Raw genomic sequence first — 8,607 nt, 5'->3', positions numbered from 1 at the left:
TGAAGAGAGTAAAGGAAGATGAAAATGGTCATTGCATTTTCTATACATTATATGAACATGGAACATTGAAATCTATTGAAGTCATTTTAAGAGAGGGAGGAAGAAGAGGGAGAATAATGGAGGGGATGAACCAAGTGGGGTACATTGTACATATACATGGAAATGTCACAATGAATCTCTCTGTGCAACTATTATATACTAATAAAAATGTTAAAAAAATAAAGTAAAATACTGTGATACACAATATGCTTAAAAAATACCAAGGCAAAATTCCCACTAAACAATGAATAGATATCTAAACAATGAAGGACAGGAGCATAAAACAGGTCATGCAAAGGGGATGACACTAGTGTGTGTGTGGGGTAAATGAAGACAGTAAAGAGGATGAATATAGTTGATGTACTTTGTATACAAGTATGAAAGTGGAACATTGAAACCTGTTGAAGTCACCATAGTAGGGGACTTGGGTAGAAAGGAGAATAATGGAGGGGATGAACCATTTGGGATATAATGCATTTATATATGGAACTATCACAATGAAAATCCCTGTATAACTCTCATGTACTAACAAAAATGTTTCATTTTAAAATGAAGGACAAGAAGCTAAAATAGGTCTTGTTTGAGGGTGAATACCAGTGGGAGGGGGGAGAGCATAAGGAAAGGGTGAAGGAAGGTGAATATGATGGAGGTGTTTTGTATTTGTGTATGAAAATAGAACAATGAAGCCAGTTGAAATTGTTCCAAGAAAGGGAGGAGGAGGAGAGTGAAGGAGAAAGATGAAGGGGGGTGAATCTAATTAAGATATATTGTAAGCACTTATGTAAAGGTCACAATGTACCCCCTTGTACAAAAATAATATGCTAATGAAAAATAAAATCTCACATGTATGGGACGCTAAAAAATACTGTGCCTTGGATGGTGATCAAGGGGTATAATGTTTTCATTAGACTTGAGGACTGAGTTTAGGAGATCTATTATATAATTAGGCAGAATAGTGCCTGGCACATGGCAAACTTCCATGTTTCAGATAAGTTCGTAATTTAATTTTCCAATAGTATTTGCTTCAATTTCTTTCTAATTATTCTTGTTTTCTCTTACCTTCTCTTCTCCTATCAGCTTGGAACATTCATCTCTTTTTCAAGGATATGCACAGTTATTGTAGCCAGAATTAGAAAAATGACAGAGTGGTAAGGGACATAGGAGATGATCTAGTTCAATTTTTAAATTTTACATATGTTAAAACTTGAAACCATGTCATGTCTGATTACAAAATAAGTCATCTGACTCCCAGTCCAGTTTGATTTCTTGTAAGTCACAAAATTTCCTGTCATTGTATTTTTTAATATCTCTAGTTTTCAGTTTTTTATTGTGGTGTAATATACATAACAAAATTTACCATTTTGAGCACCTTAAAATGTAAAATTCAGTGGCATCAAGCATATCACAATGTTGCTAATTCCTGCAGCATAAATGGGAGGTTGTTCAAGTTTCCAGATAAACCCTAAATTAAGCTATATTGTCTTAGCCATAGCAGTTGCAACTCACTGAATTATTTTCATTTTGGAGTGATTTTTATGACAATCCTATCCTCTTGGAAATTTGGTGGGAAAAACTGAAGAAATGACTTTATTAGTTAGCACATTTCAAGCTGAAAATATATAATTTGTTCCCATAGGAAATTAATCTTTAAATGATTGAATTAGATAAAAAAGCAAAACTAAATAAAATATGCCTTAATCATAAAAGGCATAAATAATATGCCTTTTAAAATAATGAGGTTGATTGTTTCCTAAGGGCAGTTTTGGAGTTATACATATTATAAATAGCCTTATAGTCTTATACATAGGATAAAGTTTGACACAGTATTGGACAAGCACAATGATTTTCAGATTTAGATTAATTCACAACTTAAGATTTTCAAATTGCATTTTAAAACTGAACTAGTGTTTTTACATATGCACAATTCATAAATTCCTTGAAACAAACATTTTATTTCAAAAGATACTTTGAAATGGAAGATTAAATACATTTAAAGGTGTCTGGAGGTAGATGTGCACTGAACTTGGAGTGACAAGAATAGTGTTTAGAACTTCAGTTTTATCCTTTTATTAGCTACACACCATTGGAAAAGTTAAATAATGTCCTTAAACTTAAATTTTCTTATTTATAAGACCTGTAAATAAGCATAACTTTCTTTAATTAAAACCTCCACCTATCTTCTACTTCCATTCTCTGTGCTATTTAAAACCAACATTTCCCCTCCTATTTCTAAGTTTAAAAAGCTAGTATTGTTTCACCGAAACCATCATTGCTAGCTAAAACCATTTTAATCCTCCATACTTTTATTAATCAGTGATTAATTTTCTAAAGTTCTCATTAATCTCAGATAAAATACTCAATGATGGATAAGAAAGAAGAGGAAAAAGCTTGCAGAGCTAGGAAAATATTCTCCAGCTTTATGACACATCAAAGAGAACAGAATTTGGAAAGAAAGAACTTACCCCTTTTTTCTCCTAAAAATAAATATAAAAAGTTTATATGGTTATCTGGCTTGAAAGGTACATATATCTTCCCCTTCTTTGGGATATATGTGTGAATATCAGAAAAAAGGAGCCCTTGGGAGCACCAAACCCCTGGGAATGTCAGGGAAGTAAGGTATTAGGTATCTTTTTCTTTGCTGCCCACCTGAGTTGGACTCACCTTCAGGGAGGAGTGAATATCACTCTCAGTCATATAAAGCTCTTAAACCCTCAGAGGACAGTTAACAATTTATGCAAAAACTATTACTCATACTATGTTGTCTCCATTACTCTTCTAATTATTAACTCCATGCTCTCTTCCTTCTTTATTTACTCATTTCTGGCATGATGGGCTTGGAAATTATTCTGTTTCTTGCTGCCATGCTATTATAGTGAGCCACAAGAAACTTTCATTCACTTTCTATAATTTTGACTGTTTAGTGAGGTGTCTGGTTATGTAAAACAAAGAGACTGGAGAAATGTGAAACTCAAGCTTCTGCTATGCTTCAGTGGAAGAAGTTGGGGCAGTTTAGAAAAATGTGCTCTTGATTAACATGGGGTAAATGTTAGCAGAATTAAAGAAAAGTAAAAGAACTTACCAATACTTGATTGAGATGGTGCTAAAAGAAAAACAAAAAAACCAAGAATGAGTTCTATGTCTCAGGTAGCACTTATATTCAGTAAACATTGTATTGCAACAGGGTTGTGGGAAAGAAAGCAGAGTTGAGTTCCATCCTATTTTCTATTATCATTTGCAATGCAATGTGGTGAGCAGCTCTACATTTACTTATGGGTTGCTTTTCAGGTATAAACTTCAGACTTTGGTATATTTTCCAAGCAATACTCTTGTGACAGAGTAGGATTGCAAAATCTATGCCATATGTCCTCTAGTTTCTTCACTAGATCTTAGCCAAGAGGCCAAGAAACAACGTCTCAATTTCCTTGAATAAGAGAATAAAAATATTTTGAGAGACTGCTATTTTCTCAGTCCTTGAAAATTTTCTCCATGTCTTCTTTCATTTTTATCCTTCTACTCTTATTGTTTTCTTCTCTGCCTTTCTTCTGCTCCCTCCTCTTTCTCCTTAATTTTCTTTATTTTTCCCTTTAATTGAAAGATAATTTGTTACACCAAACCATTACTATATAACTGCTTTAACAGGAACTTTACACTTTCAGAAAATTACTATGTCTTGTGAGGATGCAGAATACCAAGAGAACAGTCAGAAAGTTACTGTTTACTAGAAGATAAAGAATTAAAGCAGAGAAGGGGGGGAGGTTGCTGTCATGATAGATACTTTACCCTCTGTATTTACTTGGAAAAGTTGGCCCACAATGTTTTTCAAAGTTTTAAAATATAGAGGTGAGCTGGAAAACTAGAAAGAGAAGTTTCCAAGAGCAATATATCAAGAGGAAATCATTAATCTTGATAGTGAGACGTTTCACCAGCCATATGAATAACTTTTAAGTGGCTGTGTTTGTAATTCTTGATCATCAGCAGAAATTAATGCCCCAGATTTCACAGATTAAAGAACCCAAGACTAGTCTTCCTATATAAATCTAAGGCTCACAAAAGCACTGCAAAAGTGGCAACATTAATTCATTCCTATTGGTTAGGGTATGCTAGAAAGTAACCCATTCACATCAGATCATTATTGGAAATTCAGTCTCCAGCAATGGTATAACCTCCAGTGAAGGCTAAATGTAGGTACAGAGTCCACAGTTGAGGGGGAGAAACAATTTATGCAAAAACTATTTTAGAAGACCAACATGGCAGATAGCAAATAAACCCTGGAACTCTGAACTCTCACAAGTCTGAGAGAAAACTTTTGATTCATGGTAGCAAGGGTCAGGAAACCTGGATTCTCTGTCAGATAAGATCTGCCACCTAATGTACAATGATTAACCTTAAATTAGCTTTTCATAACACAAAACAGCTATAAAAGTTCAAGTGCTGTGGCTTCTGGCTACCACACTGGTCTACAAGACAGCAGTTTCTCTCCCCACTCTTTTCACCCCCTCTTTCCGAAGAGCAAAACCTCAATGCAGAAAACTGCAGAATGAGTTCTGAAAGCACCTGGGTTGCCCTGGGCCCACCAAAATTCATGGACACAGAACTTCTGACTGCCACCTGCCTGTGACCAGTGCTGCTGACCCCTAAAACCACTAAGAGAAACTACAACCCTTTCAGGTGAGCTTGCCACACCATCAGCTCTGGAGGAAGCCACATAGTCCAGTGTAGGTAATGGGCAAATGGCACTCCTCATGGAAAAGCTTTGACCTCATAAATGGAGTGAAAATTCCAGAGGTGCTTGGTGGGGTGGGGGAGGGACTGCCCAGCCACAACTTTCTTTATAAAGCACTGGAGTGATCCAGTCTTTATGGGGAAAGGGTGGCCCAGTCTGTTCAGCCTGGGGAAGATAACAACATAGTCAGCCACCTTGGAGAAGCTGGTAGTGAGCTGAAATTATCAGTCTTTCCAGAGAAGAGCATTGGCCAAACAGCTCAATTCCAGCCCCCAGGCTTGCCTGGCAAGTGGGAGGGGTTGGCCACTGCTCACACATCAGTCCCTCACTAGACAACTTTGAAGAATTCACTTACTCAAACAAGCTGACCCTCACTGCCCCCCCCTCACCCCATGAAGAGCCTGGGCTTAAACATCCTGAGTGGAATCCCTCCCAAACCTGTTCAGTAGACAGTGGCATCATCAATTGCCACAAAGCCCAGCTCAACCCTAAGGAGGGCCAGGGACCCAGAGAAAGCCTGTCAGAAGGGATAGCACTTAGATTAGAATTTGGGGGGAAGTGCCCAGTGCACTCACTGAACTCAGAGAAAACCTACTTCTTTCCATAACTTATTATCTAAGTGTCAATCTCTATGAAAACAACTGTTACCTCCCAAATACCTGCTGTTTATACATAACACTGCAAAGGTTTTATATATTATGTAAAATATTATGTAAATATATATTATGTAAATCATAGCATTAAACCCATGAATTTGTTACTCCTAAGTTATGCCTTCAGGTCAGTGAACAGAAAGATTAAAACAACCTAGATAATAACTAAGCTAGCCAGGGCATAGACATTAAGTCAAGGGAAAAATAACAGGTAATTAAAACCCCCAACCCACTAATCAACAGCACATGAGCAAATCTCAAAATAAAAAACATGCAGAATAAAAGAAGGCAGGGGAATATGACTCCTCAAAAAGATAACGATCATAAAATAGGGGATTTGGTGGACAGTGAAATGGATGACTCCTCAGTTGCTGAGGTCAGGAGAATGATGATAAAAGTGTTTAATCAGCTTAAAGAGAACATACATAAACAATTCAATGAATCCCAAGAGAACATGGATAAAAAATTCGAGAAGACACAAAAACAACTAATGAACTCAGAATTTCAACGAACACCAGAACAAAATTGAGATTTATAAAAATAGAGATAAATGAAATAAAGAAGGTAGTACAAGATGTGAAAGAGAAACTTAGCAAAGATATGGAAAGTCTCAAAAAAACCCCCAAAAACCCTGGAGACAACGAGTTCCTTAAGTGAAATAAAAAATAGAGTTGAAAGCCCCTCCAGCAGACTGGAACAAGTGGAAGACAGACTCTGAGGGCCCCAAGACAAAATAGATATTAAAGGAAAACAGAATATTTACAAAAAAGACTGAAGATTTGCCAAAGGAATATGCAAGAATTCTGTGACACTATCAAAAAACCAAACCTGCAAATCTTGGGCATCAAAGAAGAATAAGTGCAAACAAAAGGCATAGGAAATGCATTCAATATAATAATAGCAGAAAACCTCCCAAATCTTGAGAAAGAGATGCCCATCTAGGTACAGGAAGTCTGTAGGACACCAAACAGACATGACCAAAATACATCCTCTCCATGGCATATTACAGGTAAGACAATTAGCACAGAGAACAAGTAAACAATATTGAAGGTTATAAGAGAGGAAAATCAAATAACATATAAATGTAAACATCAAAATAACATCAGATTTTTCTACAGAAATCTTAATCCAAGAAAGCCATGGAATAAGGTATTGTGAGCACTGAACAAAAACAATCTCAATCCTAGGATACATTACCCAGCAAAGCTATCATTCAAAATTGAAAGAGGAATAAAAACTTCCATGACAAACAGAAACTGAAACAATACATGTCCATTAAGCCAGCACTCCAGAAGGTTCTGAAAAGAATCCTACACACAGTAGATGAAAATAAATAGCCATGAAAGGATGGACATTATTAAATCGTAAGAGAAGAAAAGATAAGTTATCAGAGAGTGGCAAAGAGTTAGTTGCACACACAAACCTTTACACAACAAAAACAAATGACAGGAATCACCACATACCTCTCAATATGAACACTGAATGTTAATGGCCTCTACTCCCCTATCAAAAGACATTGATTGGCAAAATGGATTAAAAAGGAAAACCCAACAATTTGTTGTTTACAAGAAACCCACCTTACAAACAGAAACAAACACTGGCTTAGGATGAAAGGGTGGAAAAAAATTTACCAAGCTAATAGCCCCTGAGAACAAGCAGGAGTAGCTATACTTATATCAGATAAAGTAGACTTCAATTCTATATTAGTCAGAAGAGACAATGGAGGTCACTTCATGCTAATGAAAGAGCAATATATCAAGAGGAAATAACATTTGTTAATTTATATGCACCCAATATTGGTGTACCTAACTTCATTAAATGTACTCTACTGGACTTGAAAACACAAATAGATCCCAACATAGCAATAGTGGGAGACTTAATACTCCTCTATCACCAATAAATAGGTCATCCAGACAATAAATCAATAAAGAAACTTTAGAATTGAATGGCACAATAGATCAAATAGACCTGACATACGTCTGCAGAGTATGCAGTAGCAAAATATACATTCTTCTCAGCAGTCCATGGAACTTTCTTCAGAATAGATAATATTTTAGGTCACAAAGCAAGTCTTCATAAATATAAGAAAATTCAAATAGCCCCCTGCACACTGTATGACCACAACAGAATTAAACTAGAACTCAACAAGAAAAGAAATAGCAGAAAATACTCAATCACCTGGAAACTGAACAACACATTGCTCCATGATCAGTGGGTCATTGAAGAAATAAGGGAAGAAATCAAAAACTTCCTGGAAGTTAATGAAAATGAAAGCACAATCTACCAGAACCTATGGGACACAGCAAAGCCAGTGCTAAGGAAAAAGTTTATAGTGAAGAATGCATATATTGAAAACACAGAAAGATCTCAAATAATCAACCTAATGGTGCATCTCAAACTCCTAGAAAAATAAGAACAAGCTAAGTCCAAAATTAGCAGAAGGAGAGAAATGATAAAAACAAGGACCAAAATCAATGAAAGAGAGACAAAAAAAATTTACAAAGAATCAGTGAAACAAAAGCTGGTTCTGTGAAAAGGTAAGATCGATAAACCTCTAGTAAATCTGACTAAAATGAGGAGGAGAAAGACCCAAATTAATAAAATTAGAAATGAAAAAAGGAGATCACAATAAACATTAAGGAAATTCAGGGAATCACTAGAGATTACTTTGAAAACCTATATTCAAGTAAATTGGAAAATCTGGAAGAAATGCATAAATTTGTGGACACATATGACCAACCAAAATTGAACTAAGACGATATAAATCACCTAAATAGATCTAAAGCATGTAATGAAATTGAAGCAGCAACAAATAGTCTCCCCAGAAAAATTTAGGACCTGACAGATTTACCACTAAATTCTACCAGACCTTTAAAGAAGAGTGAATAGCAACACTCCTCAATCTTTCCCATGAAATAAAAAGGGAAGAAACAGTGCCAAAATCATTCCATGAAGCCTATATTACTCTCATCCCAAAACTGGACAAGGACACAACATAAAACAGAATTATAGTCCAAGCCTGTTAATGAACTTAGATGCAAAAATTCTCAACAAAATATTGGCAAACTGAATTCAATAAGATATCAAAAGATCAAGTTGGTTTTATCCCAGGGATGCAGGGATGGTTCAACATATGGAAATCATTAAATGTAATACAATGTTAATAGAAGCAAGTACAAAATGTGATATAAT

Source organism: Castor canadensis, chromosome 8, assembly GCF_047511655.1.
Source record: "Castor canadensis chromosome 8, mCasCan1.hap1v2, whole genome shotgun sequence".
NCBI lineage: Eukaryota > Metazoa > Chordata > Mammalia > Rodentia > Castoridae > Castor > Castor canadensis.
Note: the sequence above shows the minus strand (reverse complement) of the source record.